The sequence below is a fragment of the Mastacembelus armatus genome, chromosome 16, assembly GCF_900324485.2.
Source record: "Mastacembelus armatus chromosome 16, fMasArm1.2, whole genome shotgun sequence".
Taxonomy (NCBI): domain Eukaryota; kingdom Metazoa; phylum Chordata; class Actinopteri; order Synbranchiformes; family Mastacembelidae; genus Mastacembelus; species Mastacembelus armatus.
The window spans coordinates 19,832,342-19,848,426 of NC_046648.1; the positions used below are offsets into that span (position 1 = coordinate 19,832,342).

General features: G+C 41.9%; 1 long non-coding RNA gene across 1 annotated transcript in view; it reads right to left on the reverse strand.

Moving 5' to 3' along the window:
* The window catches only part of LOC113136761 (uncharacterized), a 181,280-nt gene extending 165,590 nt beyond the window's left edge, over nt 1-15,690 (reverse strand). Inside the window, exon 1 of the long non-coding RNA XR_003296289.1 lies at nt 15,477-15,690. This is a non-coding gene — a long non-coding RNA (uncharacterized LOC113136761). The remainder of the gene's footprint in view (nt 1-15,476) is intronic.
* Between the last annotated feature and the right edge of the window lie 395 nt (nt 15,691-16,085).

The following is a 16,085-nucleotide window of genomic DNA, read 5'->3' on the forward strand; positions in this document are numbered from 1 at the left end:
AGATGACACATTTTTTAGATTGTTCAATATTACTAATTCTCAGCATACACCTGTAATGCCATTAATGAGCATGTACACATTCAACATGTTGGACCACGAAATTATGTACAGCATTTTATAGCAAGCCCCACTGTGAAAGCTCCACACAATACCTTTTCATTTCAATTTCATGGATATATTCATTTTTTGATTGAATCTGAAATCATATTTTTTATGGTTCTAAATCATTTAGATTTTAATAAGTAACTTGACACTAGACTCATAAGGCTCTGCAGCTAAACAGAAGTCAGTAGTAAAGCTGCAAGTCAGCCACTTTTATTAGCTTTTGAAACTCAGTTTGATCTGTGCTCTGACATGTCTTTATGTCTTCATCAAATCACACACACACACACACACTCAATGTACTTTTTTTAAGCTTATATCAGGTAATGGTGCTGCTGACTTCCTCACTCTTGCCAATTTTGTCATTGCCTGCATGCATGTTCTCCTTGTTTTGGCCATACATCATCTACATAACTACCACTGTGGTCTGACATGAAGATTGTGCAGCAGGTTGCCTGGATGCAGAAGAGACAGATTTCAGATTTTCATCGTTAGGACATTTTTATTGTTAACCGTTATCAAGATTGTTGTATCACCAAGCACTACACACTCGACACCCTATGTGTAAACGATAACCTAATAATTACAGAAATTCATGATAGCAGCAACATTATACTAATAGTTTTACACACAAACCAACATAGCCCCCACACAAAAGAAGCCACTCAACCACACTCGCTTGCACACTCTCAAACACGCAAACATTTACAGAGTACACATCAGTGCAGTGTGTGCACATGTGCCCACATATACACACATCCCTGTGGGTGCTTTGGCATGTCACCCTGCTCTCTTTCCCATGCGTACTAGTAGTGCCCTCTGGTTGGTGGTGATTGATGACAGCCATGGAGAGGCAGATCATTTGGGTGGCCCCATCTACACAGGACGTAAATCAAATCAAGTTCACTAATGATTCTCTGACGCTCATCTGGCAGCCACAGCCAGGTCTTGCATGGAGGGACAAAAGAAACATCAATAAGTCCCAGAATGATGTTATTTGACCAACAGTTCCAGGGATTGATGTCCATTTTGAGATAGGCACCTCCGCCTGGGAAAAATCAAGGCATCATCATTTTTTGCTGCATCCCAAGTGTGAAATTGATGCATGCGTGGTGTGTGGGCCTGTGTGTGAAGCTCTATGGATATGCACATATTTGGACGTGATGCAAGGTGATGTAAAATGTAGCTGAATATGAAAGGAAAAGGCTGCTTTGTCTGAATATGTGATATCAGCTCTGCCACAGTGAAAACCTCAAATAGTTGATGAAGAGAATGAAAACCCAACAACAAAAATCCAGCCCCCAGACCTTCCACAGTGTCTCTGAACCAATCTGTGCATACAATCCTGTTGCTAGCTGTGATGTGATGAATAACCCTTACAGGCAAGAGGACCTCGGGCCTCCGGGGTGACCCATTACAATTTTTCATTAAAACGTCTGTCCGATACACTGCCTTGATTTGTCCATAATTTATGATGCCATTACAAACTAATTAGTGCCAGGATCCCTCTGCCACGCTTGGCATGCTAGGCCCTTGGTAGTTAGGACAGAGCAGACACTGTTGGCTTTAGCTGCAAAGGCTACTCTTACCAGTGTGGGCTTCATGTGTCATAAGATAACATATCATAAAAGTCAATAAAGACTTTCAATTTGTTCTAATCAAACAGCTGCTGTTGGACTTAAAGAAATCTCAATTTGAATCCCATTTTTAAAATCTTTTCCTAGCTTGGTAGGAATATGTTGAAGACACAAATGAGTTAGATCAGCAATACAGAGCACCAAATAATTTGAAATGTTTCACAGTGTGATTAATAAACATTATTTATAAAAATGAATTTCACATTTCTTATGCTAGAGTGAGGCCTTCAAAATGTTTATCTGCATACAGAAATGTTTAACAGTAGCCCAGCAGAGTAGAAAGTAACTGTCCTCAGCAGTTTGCCTATAAGACTGAAGGGGAGGGAGGGGTCTCAAAGCCAGTGCATCCAAGCATGAAAGTCAATCCACTGTTTATGTGTGTTTTATTTATTCATTAGTGACACGTGGCTTGAAAATGACGAAAAAGAAGAGACAAGAAAGTTCCATTCAAATAAGCATGGCATCGCCTGAGCGAGACTGTGAAAGAGAGAGCAAGCGAAGGGGGAGAGATGTTTGTGTGTGTGCGTGAAGAAAACAGGGTGCTGGAGAAAAGGGAGATGAGGGAAGAGTGGGATGACTTCTTTTAATTTGGGGAACCCCTCGGGGGAAATCGAGCCCGTGAACACCCAATTACGACAGTCATCAGTGAAGCGCACATGTGAGGAAGTGGGGCATTCAGCATTAAGCAAAATATCTGGATTGAGAAGGAGAAAATGATTTGAAGTATTATCTCAAGTCTCAGACACCCTTCCCCCCTTTGCTAATCACTCAAAGTGTAAATCTCCAAATGCTTCATTTTCTAAATGATAAATGTAACCAATACATAGGTAATCTATTACAATTAACCGACAGCTATATGAAAGGAGGGAGGGGCAAGACCATCATCATTGGCCAATTATCATCTTAATATGGGTGTTAAGTGGCTTCATATTAGGGTCAGTGCTCCTTATTTGAATAGAGAAAATAATTGTTAACCTCTTTAATAGGGATACAGAGACACTAATAACACATCCCAGCATGTATCACATGACAAATGCCAAATTAATCGGTGCAAACACTCTACATTCAACCTGCTGGGTCAGGTTGGAGTTTCATGTTGGCCATCACTTAAATTTATCTAGCAGATGCATCAAATTCTCCCCAATGTCTATGTGACAAGGCGTGCTGCAATATGCAATATTTTATATTGTGCAAAAACCTTTCGATAATGAAATAAAACCATTTCTGTGAACAGACTTACACTTTCTTATACATTTTACATCTGCTACAGTTTTGAATGCACATCAAATTCAAGTGTTCAGTACTCACATCTGCACAATTTTTTTGCTCGCTCTGCTGAAGTATTGATGTCAGATATGTTTATGATATAATGTAGTTGGTGTGCACAAGTTGTCAAACTCATTAACTGATATCATAACTGACAAAAAGGCCATCAGAGAGAAAACTTTTCATTCCTATTAATAGAAAGTTGCACTCTACCTTTAATCTGACACCCTAGACAGACACATTGTCAATAACAAAATGTGATCAAATGAACCTTTAGGGTTGAATATTTCATATTGCTGAAAACACAGCTAAGGTAAAATTCTCATCAGACCAAATCAGAACACTTTTAAAATAATCATATCTTTGACTCAGGGCAAGTGCAATAAACTTAAAGGAAGTCTGAGATTTGGCAGCATCGTTAAAAGTTGATTTCCTTTCAAAACAATGTATGTGATGAAAATAAAAAATCCTCTAAGGATATATTCAGCTCTGCACTTCCCCTCAACAGCCGACAGTAAGAGACAAGAGACTTGATAAAGTGCATTTTCCAATAACTTTTTCTTTTGAGTCAGGTAAAACCAAATCCACTTAGCTTGTAGATAACAGTCAATCTTATATAAATGACTCTCCTAAGTCAACCTAGGGTATATGATTTTAGGAAATCACTATTTGCAAATAACTTTCAATTCCTTTCCAGCTTAAATCAAGTTTTTCAGGAAATTCTTTTTGTGGTATATTGCATCTGGCTGAGTGGCCCTTATTGTACTGGCTCTCAGGTGGGCTTTTATATGGGAAGGCCAAACCCCAGGGTCCTGTGTTGCCTCAAGCTTATATTAAGACAGACACTGAAGTGACAATCTTGCCCAGTAGCCTGACTCCCTCACTCAGCGAATCCTCTAAGTGAGTTACCTGTCTAGGAGGCTGGGTAAGATCGAATGAAACACTCACTTGTCACTTTTATTAACCCTCTTATAGCCTTTTTTTCCTACCAAACACACCCGGAGTCTCTCTTTTCTTTTCTCCCCTACATTAACCTGCAGTTCTTCCTATCATACACCCCTGAAGCCAAAATCATCTCCATTTTGCATAATGCTCCATTTAAACTGATACCAATGACATGAGCAGGAGTGCACTGGGAGTGAGACGACGAGAACGGGAAAGTGATGAAGCGTCATCCTCTCACTTTCTCTTTCCCTTTGCGACTGTCTGTGAACCCTGGTGGCAGTTATTACCCACAAAGTTGCAGTTGGTCCCTGGTCCCATGAGCAGGACACAACCCCTTTCCTAATGTAGTCCCCTAGTAGGCCTACTCTTGTGAAGTCATATAATCACTGTAGCTCACCTCCTCTTCAACACACACAGTGCACAGTATGCCCTGCCCTTCCCTCTAGCAAGCTTTACTCCCTTCAGCCAAAGGCTTATACTGGCTGAGCATGTGATCTGATCCCCATCTCACATATCCCCCCTGCTTCCAGAAACTGTGATCGTTTCTAATTCAGGCAATTTATAGGTTAAGCGCTTGCTCAACAAAATCAAAAATAATGATTAACAAACTACTTCAGTGTGAAAATAAGAAGTGATATTAGTCCAAGGTGACACTTAAATATTCTGATCAAGAAGTGGGCTGAGACAGAAAGACAGAACACAAGCTTGTGAATTAAATTGGTGGATACAGAGAATGCCAATGGTTTCAGACTACTGTGCAATTTATATTTTCCATACGGCTCCTTAAATGGCGAATGAAAGTCAATCAACGCCCCCCGGGGAGAAAAGTGGTCAAAGGTCAAGGAAATTGTGAATCCTTAGCACAGCAGACCAAGGGCAGCTAAACACAAACCAAACAGCTCCCACAATGCCACAGATTTGGCAAACCTGGGCTCCCTCCCTCAGAGATCGGTTAGTATTCTAAATGGTAATTATTGTGTGTGCGTGCACACAGACACACACGCTACCTGGACTGTACAGATGAAACGCAAAAGACAAAGAGGAGAAAGGGACGTGTTAGGAAGCGGCGGAAAAGAAAATGAGGTGTGCTAAAAAAAAAAAAAAAAATGTAGAAAAGTGAGGCAAACCAGAAAAAAAGAGAAAAAGTAAGAAAAAAAACTGGTGTGTATGTAAATGTGGAGTCAGAAGGTTCAGGAGGAGCGATGATGTATAATGTGCTGAGCTGACCTGGGGGCTGCAGGGCTGAGTGTCCAGGGGCCAGTAGGGAACAGTGGCCAGATCTCAGTGGTTATCATTATGTTGAGGGGGAAGTCCTCTCCATCCTCATCTTAACCCCCCCACCCCTTCTATCTTAAACTCCATTTCTCTCCCAGGGCAAAGGTGAGGCGGCCTGGGGAACAGCGGCAGGTGAAGGGTAAGCCAGGGCAAGCATGGGGTCGGGTGCCATCGTTAGCGATGCAGCTCGACCTACTCACCCATAACTTGAAGTTGCACTCCCCAAGTTTTTTTCCCATCTTTTTTTGAAATGCACTCGGGTTATCTCACTGTTGCCAAAGCAAGCTGGGATAGATGAAATGTCCCGTCTTGAATTTTAATAGGTCAAACATTTTTATTGAGGTACAGAGTGGAGATAAGTTTTCCAAAAAGTCTTGGATAAAATGAATGAGATAGAATTGTTCATTTCTAAAGAATTTTACATGAATATGTAACTTATAGGTACAACGCATTCATAATCTATATTCACACATCTGCAGTAAAGAATATACAAATACAGAACAGTTTGGTCTTTTACTGAAACTTACAGTAGGATCCTTACAGAAATTTTATCTCATCTCACCTACAGTTTCATGTACTCAACGATTCTACAGATTTTAAAAATTTAAAAACAGAAAAAAGAGCAGCAGAAGAAGAGTAGAGGAAGGAGTTCAAGTAGGAGATGAGAAGGTAGGACTGTTACACCTTAGATCTATGATATCAAACACACATACCTTTCTAAAACCCATAGCACTTTCCACAGATTAGAACTCTTCTCAGTTTACAAAAGCCTCTTTACACAAAAGGTGTTCCTTTCACGTTGACGAGGCCATCGGCGCAAAGAAGAGCCCCAGGCTCTTTCATTGTCAAGCTCTTTCTTTGCTGCCAACAACACCCCCCTCTTTATCAGAGCAATTACAGCACAAACAGACTCATCATTGGCCCAACCGTCCTCTCCTATCGCCTCCATTTCCACAAGCAACCTAATTAGTCCTAAAGAGAGAAATGCTGGTGAGCAGAGAGGCAGAGTGAAAAGACCAGCTATCACATCCATTTCTGTGTGTTTGTAACAGCAATTGTATGTATTTGTGTGTATGGGTGTATTTTTCTACTCTCCGTTTTCCCCCCTTTCTTGTTGTTATTGTTGTTGTCCTCACTCTTTCTATCTTTTTTTCCAGAGAAAGAAAGCCTTCAAAGGAGCGATTGTGCAGAGCGGCTGAAGTGGTCTGTTGGTAAGCGGACAGCAGAGCTACACAACAAACATGGCTGGCACTAATCAGGGCCCTGGCTAATGTAAACAATGTCATTTTTTGCCCTTAATGAGCCAATTTTCCGCAGATACGAGAGGGCTAACAATTGGGGCAGCGCCTTTGATGTGATTCATCTGAAGGTTTGTTTGTGATCGCTTGGCACTTTTTGTTGGAAGCCCTGAGCCCAGCTGCTTTCATCTACCCCTGAAAAGGGAGAGCCACGACTCACTTGGGTACAGAGGAAGGGGAGGGGGAATAAAAATAATAATTTTCTTTTCTTTCTCTGTTTTTTTTTTTTTTTTTTTTTTTTTTTAAAAAGACAACCACCCTCCCCTTTTATTATAAACTACTGCTAATCAGCTGACCGACCCCCTTCTTCTTGTCCTCCTCCCCTTTAGTCCCCCCTCCCCCCACACGCACAAACACACTTCTGTGAACCCACATACACATACAAGAACGAAGGAGCATCATCCATGAGGGATTAAAAAAAAAAAAAAAAATGAGCACGGTTCGTGCTGGGTGTCTATAGCGATCAAATAGCGAACTCATTAAAAGGCGCCCCGGTGTGCAAGCGGTGGACACTGACAGGGCCTTCATTAACATGGTGCTGACAAAAGGTGAGGCAGACCAAAGAGGCAGCCGGCGGGCCAGGTGTATGTGCCGCGGCACCTTTCAAGAAGGCACCCTAGCCAGAGGCAGGCTTACAAGCACACATCAGCAAATTGCATTCTGACCAAGAACAAGCTGGTTTTGAGAAGAGAGATTATTTATCTTGTCAGAGATAAGAGTTTTTGTGTGTGTGTGTGTGTGCAGTAAACACTGGAAACTTCCCAGTTTGTTCAAGTCAAGCTAACTTTGTTAGCATGCAAACTGCCATTTCATAAAACATACCAGCGACTAATCTTTCCATGAAGCTCCTAGACACTTGAAATATGCCTCGTGCTAATTATCATAATAAAGTGAACTCTTCAAAGTTCAGTAAAAGGCCACAGGAACACACAAATAAGAAAAACAAAAGAAAGTGTGGGATATTGATGTAAGGAAGGTAGTCAAAGGTAGTGACCACAGGCAATACATCTCCCCATGTCCAGGCCTATTCCAATCAATCAGTGGAGCTGAGCTGATGTCAACTCCAGGCTAGTCAGTCAGCCAGGCCCCCCCATTACACACACACACCTCTGTCTGCCTCTCTGGCCATGAGTCAGGGGCCCTCTGGGGCCACACACACACACACACACACACACACACACACACACACACACACACACACACACACACACACACACACACACACACACACACACACACACACACACACACACACACACACACACACACACACACACACACACACACACACACACACACACACACACACACTGCACCTGCTGGGCCCTGCAGTTACCAGCTGTCAACTCCACGTGTTCGGTGCCGTCTGTTTAGTGTGTGTGTGTGTGCGCGCACAGAGTTGCAGCAAAGTTACACACCTCAGCTGGGCCTTGAACAGAGAGGGAGAAAATGATGAGGGACCTTCAAGGACATTTACCTGAATTCAACAAATGTTTGAACAAAACTTGCCATGAACACATTGTTGTGTCCATTTTGTTGAACAAAGAAAGAAAGAAAAATTTGGACTAATGACCCCCTTTATTCCTTATACCATTTGGAATTGTAATATTCCAGGAAAGTTTCCAAAGATTAGGACATGAGGCACATACATTATTTTCCTGTTCTTTATACAGTATACTGCTGACCAAATAAAATTATTGATTAGACAATCATCAGAAAGTGAATTTGATGAAAAGTTTTGAGAATGGAATTACCATTGAGACATGTAGCAATCAGAAATGTCAAACACTGGGTGATTCCTGCTTCTCAAATGTGAAAACTTTCTGATGTTTTGTTTGTTTTTTTTAAGCGAGTTATTCTTGGGAATGTTAAAAGTTTAACAGCACATTGTGATGTGAGGTGCCCTGGTGTTTTATGGCACAAACTATGAACCACAAAATCCCAATTAGGCAGTCCATCTAATCTTTTTATGTAATAAGGGCATTAAAAGATGATATTTGTGCTTGTTGTAATATAGTATGACATATTTTCAGACATTGCACAGACTAAATAATTTACTAATTACTTTAAGAATAATCAAAATATTTCCATGCCTAAATCTGAAGTGAAAAATACAGCTGTTATTACATGACAACCAAAAAGCAAAGAAGTAATATAACCAGTAACAGAAGAAATAACCATTAAATATGAAAAGAAAATTTTGTTGAATAAATAACAGATTACAATGTTTACCTATAGGGAGCTTAATCCTGACTTCCCTACCCATATCTGTAGGTGACAGAGAGAGAAAGCCATGCTCCAGGAACAATGAAAAACATGTCAATTTTTTGGGAAGGGGGGGTGCAATAAAGTGTGACATGAAACTGATTCCCCACTGGATTTCACTATGCTCTGTGCCACTATATTCTCTGCGTGGCCCTGAGGTAAACAGTGTACTTTGTTATAGTGCGTAGCAGTAAGCCTTGGAGACCTGTACAGCGATTAAGCTGTACTGGAGCACATTAACCCAGGCCATGTCATGGCAAGCTGAAATAGTCCTGGCATGGAACGGAAAGGGATGAAGAGAGGGGTACACCAGAGGGAAGGGATCAAAAACAATAAAATGAAAGAAAAATAAAAGCAAACAGAAACTGAGAGGGAGGAGTAGGAAATAGAGGTAAGAAAAAGAAATTTGACAGGGAAAAAAAAAGCAAAATACAGAAATAACATTTGTGTAACTTCATGTCATTCAGCTTGTGTGTGCATGGTCATACGAGGCTTAATCCCTAAACAGATACAGAGTTTCAGGTCCTGAGAAAGAGGAAACAAAAGACCTTCTGCATTCACTGCTGACAGTTAAGAGGAGGACAGTAGGGATGGCTAGCAGGAATGATTGAATAGTGGAGCAAGGCTGGAAAGAGGAATACTGAGAAGTGACAGGGGTGGGGAGAGTGAAAAATTCCCTGCTGATGGCTATTTACAGGCTATTCCCCCTCACTGCAGAAACCTGAGGCCTAACAGCTTACTCATTTTCTCCCCTTTATTTATCCCTCTCCATCCTTTTGTGGTAAATTTGTCACTTTTGCATAATCGTCCTACACACTGGTGTGGGGTGGTGTGAGGCACTGGTGGAAGTGGGACGGCAAGATGAGAAGCCCAAGGTGTGATGGAAAAAGTGGGGATGATAATGGGATACAGGACAGAAGAGTTGATAGCAGCAATTCCTTTCTCAATTTCTGGGGTAGGAAAAAAAAAAAACCCCTGACCATTTTCCTAAACCTCTGGCCTCCCTCTCTTTTTCTGTCCCTCTTTGCCCCCATCACCTCTCTCCTCCATCCCTCCCTCTCAAACACTACCCCTCCTCTCTTTCACTCTCTCCTTTCTCTCCTCTGCCCATCCCTCCACCCCGCCCTTCCCTTGTCTCTCCAGGAGGCAGTTGTCAATCAAGTGTGTCTCCCACAATCCCTCTGGAGCTCATTGTGCCTGCGGTCGCTGGCGAAGGCAGGCGTTGCGAGGCGGCGGAGAGCCGCAGATGGAGGGAGCGCTGTCAATCATTGTCACTAATTATTAATTTCTGTCACTCAGGCCCCCGTGGCAGCCATGTAGCGGGGGCCTCTCACTCACTCTCCCTCCTCTCTTCCTCTTCTCCACTCATTCAACGAATAAGTCTGCATCCCTCTGTCCCTCCCATGTGCAGCCCCTCTCTACCTCCCTCGTCCCTTGTTAAAGTCCCTGCCTTTCTTTCGCCTTTGCCTCTTTCGTTCAGGTCAGGTTGTTTCCATTTCTGCTTGCTCTCTTTCTCTCTCACTGCAGTTTGCTCTCTCCACTCTCTCCCCACTCTCTTGCTCAACACTCCCAGAGTGAGTTGATTTGGTATGCCACCCTGGCCACAAAAAGTTCAACCTTTCATTATGTGGTGCACGTGCACTGAGAACTGCCCCCACTCCCCTCCTCTCCCATCACCAGGTCAGTCCCCTTGACTCTATGCTCCCTTTTAATTGTATTCTGCCCTCCACCGCCTCTCTCTCCCTCTCTAATTCCCCAAGAATCCCAAAAAAGATTAAAAAGACATGCTTGGTTTTTTTTTGTTTGTTTTTTTTTTTTCAGCTCAGACTGCACAGGTTCCTGCTGAGATTCTCATTTGATTCAATGAACTTGGTGTTTTCAATTTGCACACTAGCACTTTCACCTGTGATGTAACTGTGATGGCAGCTAATGAGGGAGGCCTGACCCACATGTACTTGGGACTAAGGACGAGGCCGGTCCACTCCGCTAAGGGTTCTGATCTGCTCGCATCCTCACCTCATTACCAGAGGTGGTGGGCTGGGAGGCAAAGACAAGAGAGATAGGTGGAGGTTGAGAGAACAAGTGAGAGTGCAGGGGAATTGGAAATTAGGAGTTATAGCGCACATGCACACGATCATTCACATATATTGATGACAACACGCTGCATACACTCATTCTCTCATCTAAATAGCCTTATGCCATGTACGCACATCCTCAACCCATTACAAATGCTATACACAAATCTATATCACATGACTATATGCACTCTCAGGTATAATTATACCAAAGACATGTTTAACCGTACTGTATACATGATTCTTATAAAATGACCACACAAGCATTTTCAGTCACATACATATGTAAACAAACAGTCTTATGACAAAACCACTCATTTACATACATCCAGTAAGAAACACACACATTCACATTTACACTCATTCACTTTCAAAAAACTCAGTTGTGTTTACTCTACTTTACATTAATTTCAGCATTTACACAAACGCATATTTGCATGATATTGTATACACAGTCTGGTGAACTGCAAACACAGATCTTGCATCCTTTCTCCTCCAGGATTACTATTCATGACAGACCTGTGCTACTCTAATGAGGGGCCAAGGAAGAGGCCAGCTGGACACCACTGATCCTTCACCTCCCTCCAATCACTGCATCTATAGCTCTCTCCATCCATCCATTCACCCACACACACATGACCATCCTTCTGCCCCCACAAGCCCCTGCATGCCCCCTAGCTCTGCTCTGCATACTGTCATTAGCACCCCTCTACCCCTAACCTTCTGTCTCTCTACAACCACCTCCCTCCTAGTGCTTGTCTGCTCCTTTTCCTCCACCTCGTCTCTCTTCTGTCGTTTTCTTTTCCTCGACACCTGCCACTTTTCCTTTCACTTTTCCTTGTCTTCCTATTTGTTTTTTCCTTTCTCTCCCTCCATCTCCTGTTTCTCATCTACTCTTACCTGTCAGTGTCTTTCTGTTGCCATCTGATTGTCTCTTTAGTCCCTTTATCTACCCACCCCCACCACCCCGTCGCCACCCTCCTTTCTCTCCATTCCTCAGTGTATGTGTGTGTCAGCATTCAACACCTCAGTGAAGACAGAGTTTATTGGGGTAATGCATTTATCACTGCTGCAAGCCAGGGCCTCACCTCCTTCTTTGAGCCAGTGAGTAATGAAAATGGGATCACTTCTGACAACACTGGAGTGTGCACACACACAAACTTGCACAAATGCACTGCTCTACACACCCATAACACAGAAATGCATATCCACGCTTGTAGGTACAAAAAGCTGAGATTTAAACACACACACACTGACATTCAACACCACCACTGCAACACAACCCACATAAAAAGAACCAGACTTAAATGATGCTAGTGTAGATCACACTTTGGTATGGCATGGCCTTTTGTTTTTTTCCCAGTTACATAATGTGACTGATTTTTTTATGTTTGACAAATTGCAGTGAAGCTATTTCTTTCTTATTAACTCACTTAACTAAATTACACAGATGAGAGGCATACAAACTGGGGTCAATTTATGTTAATGAAGAAAAATACTTATGGTGTAGCCTTAAGCTCAGTAAAAGAGATGTTCATTTTTTAATAAAATGGTACATTACATTATCACTTCTTGCTTTTTTTGGAGAACAGATCAAAAGCTCTGAAAAAAAAAATGACCGTTTTGTCAATGACTATTACTGGACACTGACAAGCTAGAACTAGTCTCTGATAATGGATATTGGTATGACAAAATGTTTTTTTTTTTTCTTCACTAACAGACAGGAGTAGACCTATGTGGCAGATATCAGTCATTCAGAATAGGCAACATGGTCAGTCCAAACTTAAGTGTGTCCATGTCAGTGGATTGTATAAATGATGCATGTAAATAGAATCTCTCAAACTTGATGGTACCATTAACAGCAAAGCTACAAGCAGAGGAGATTTGTTAAAAAAAAGTTATCTGGCTTCTACACCTGTGGGATTCAGTAAAGAGAAAATTACATTTTGACTAAAAGTAAGGACTAATATTCACCAAAAACATAATGACTTTTTGTTGACAAAAATTGGACTAAAACTCTCAAAGGATGAAAACGACTAACAGGTGACTTCATCTGAAGATGAAGACTAATTTTAAAATAGCTGCCAAAATTAACACTTAACAGATTATTGCCCAACAATCAAATAGAAAGTCCAATATAAAAATAAAAGTTGTATAAACATTCTTAAGTAGACCCAAAAAAGTTTTTTTTTTTTAGGTCAATCCAACAATTTATTCTTATTCACTTCAACATACCTTTAATCAGTTTTTGGAATGCAGCCCTTTAGCTGGGTTATTAAATAACCGTGTCCAAGAAAAGTATTGAGCAAGACAACACCTTAAAAAAAAAAAAGGTTGACTACTCAGGTTGACAAACTATATGAAAGCAATACATGTATGATCATTTAAAGAGTGGGGTATTTGAACTCAGTCCAAACTACATCATTGTACACCAGTAAACACAGTAAAGAAAGCACTTCTACCTATTGATTCTACAATATTATCATGACTGGGACCAAAATCTGTATTAATGAACTTAAAAGTCAAAAGGCCAATGGTTGGCTTAAGCAACCTGCTAGTCATAATGCAGAAACACCTACTGACCAAAAATTACAACCATCCTTAAAGAAAACAAACAAACACTACACATTTCACATGGAATTGAAAGGCTACATGTCTAGCTATTTCAGCTGTAGTTTTCTAGGGAGAAAGAAATCAGGTAAGGATCAAGTGTTAATGGCCAGGGGTGCCTGTCTAATCCCATTTGGTCTGGCAGAGTCAGGAGGGTGGGGGAGGTCTTCACCAGTTTAAAACAATACCATCACCACAGGTATTCCATCTAGGCTCTGATTGGCTTTGACAGAACAAAACAGTGCCACAACAAACAATTCAAGCACCTCCCACTACATCAAACTCAAGAGGACAAGGTCACATCAGCAGCAACAAAGTTTAATCTTTGAAAAAGTTCTCTACACACTGCACCCCTAAATGCTGTGTATCGCAGCAGAGGAGAGCGTTGCTAATACACCAAGTGGTGCGTGGAGAGCCTAAGTCAAAGGACTGCTGACTAATGTGCAGAAATGGTTGGAAATACTCTGTGGTATTGCAGATGGCAGAGGTATTTGTTATTCATATGGCCCTCAAGGTGCATCCACCAGGCTTGCATTAAAGTGTGCGTCTGCATGTGCATGTGTGGATGTCTATGTACGTAAGCTTTTGTGTGTGTGGATGTGTGTGTCTTGAGCTGCATCCACAGTGCTGAGGATACCATTAATGCTTGCTGCTGATCGCCTTCCCACATTTAAATAACAATAGTGCAGTCAGAGAAAGCATCGGTGTGAATCCAACCCACAAAACACCCAGGAGCTGCACTGTGTGTGTGTGTGTGTGTGTGTGTGTGTGTGTGTGTGTGTGTGTGTGTGTGTGTGTGTGTGTGTGTGTGTGTGTGTGTGTGTGTGTTAGTATAGGTGCACTTGCTAGTCCTCAAACATCCACATGCATGTGAGTCTGAGAAAGAACACTAAAACAGACAGGGCAGGAGAGCAAGGAAGACGATGAGAGAAAGGTTGCACAAGAGTAAAATACACAGTCACTGAGCAGATAGGCTGTGTGATGAGAAACTGCAGGTCCAGGATGTGGCCCCATTAGCATGTACTGGTGGGTCCTGAATCCTTCACTGGGTGTGCTGCCAGTCTCTTAAAATTGACATAGTGCTGGACCAGAGTTGGACACAGGACTGACTGTAAGGCCTCAGTCTTGTTTTTCACCCCAGAAATAACAGATATTTCAAGCCTTCTGCTTTTTGGGAAGGTGGTGGATGGTTTTCATTAAACCAACTACTTTGACACAATATCAGGCACAGTCAGTGACACCTAAACCTTTATTTAGTACTTACATCTTCAAAATCATATGGGCAGATTATTATAAGCCTTATCATGGGTGACCATACAGGGATCACACACAAATGCAAAGCAGGAATGAGACTAACAAGGATATCAAATTATTTTCCAACAGGACAGCCGTTTTAGTCCCACTAGTGCCAGCAAATACACAACAACCAAGAAGAACAAGCACAAATACTCTCACTATATACATGCCAAAGTTATTTACCCATGTATGCCCCTATGCATACACAGATCTAATGTAAGCTGAGCCCCACGAGAAGTCCATGTCACTACCCAGCACAACTGCTGAAGCTGTCAGTATTTCGCACAAAAAAAAAAAATCTTCCAGTGTACTCTCCATTTTAGCTCTTCACAGATTTCGCGCTATCACGTGACGCACGCAGTGACGCAGATGAAAACAATGACGCACCTTTTATTTCCCCAGAGGCGCACATCAGCGCCACTTTCTCTAACGCTCTGCAGCCAAAGAAAATTGGTCTCACGATGATAAAAAATAATTTATTTGCACTCGCCTACGTGCTACCAAATATACTTTAAGGTCGCACTGACTTCATTTTGGTCGCGTGTGAAAACGCAGGTGTTATCAGTAACGTTAAGGATTAACAGTGTGCACAATAAATCACCATACACTTGATTCCATGGCCCAGTCATTTTCTATCACATACACACACTGATGAAAGCAAACAACGTGGACATGTGACATGTGTGAACCCACAACTGGCTACTTACCCAAACTGCATGGTTTGGTGCCTTCATCGGTGAATGTCTTCAGTCAGTGTTAGACGTCCACTCTATATCAGCCTTAAACGGGAACATCACCATGGTGTTTGTCAGCTTCAGCTAAGGCCGATGGCGTTTTTCTCTACTTAAGTTTGTTATGCAGCTAATCAACACAAAAAACATCTGCTGTGTTGGTCTCCACAGTGTTGGACAGTCAAGGAGGGAACTGGTGTAACTGGCACATTTCTCAGAAATGCTCGTATCTGTTTCAAGCTGAACCCCTGGTTCACATCTACTTTAGACCAGGTGTGGAGAGCAGGTAACCCACGTGTTACCATTCACGTGTTACCATTCACGTGTAACTTCTGAGTGCTGCTGCTGCTGCTGCTGCTGCTTCTTCTTCTTCTTCTTCTTCTGTGAGTTTTGACAGTGTAGAAGCTGCTGTGCAGAAGACTGCCCTCCACAGGATGGACAATGGTCTGACTGTTTTTATTTTCAGGTAATGGTTCAAGTTAAGTTGGTACACTGTTTTTATTTTTTTATTTTAGGGGAAACAGTAGTAGGCACTGGATATTTCATATGTAGTCTGGGTCTACTGTAGGATGCATTGACTATTAA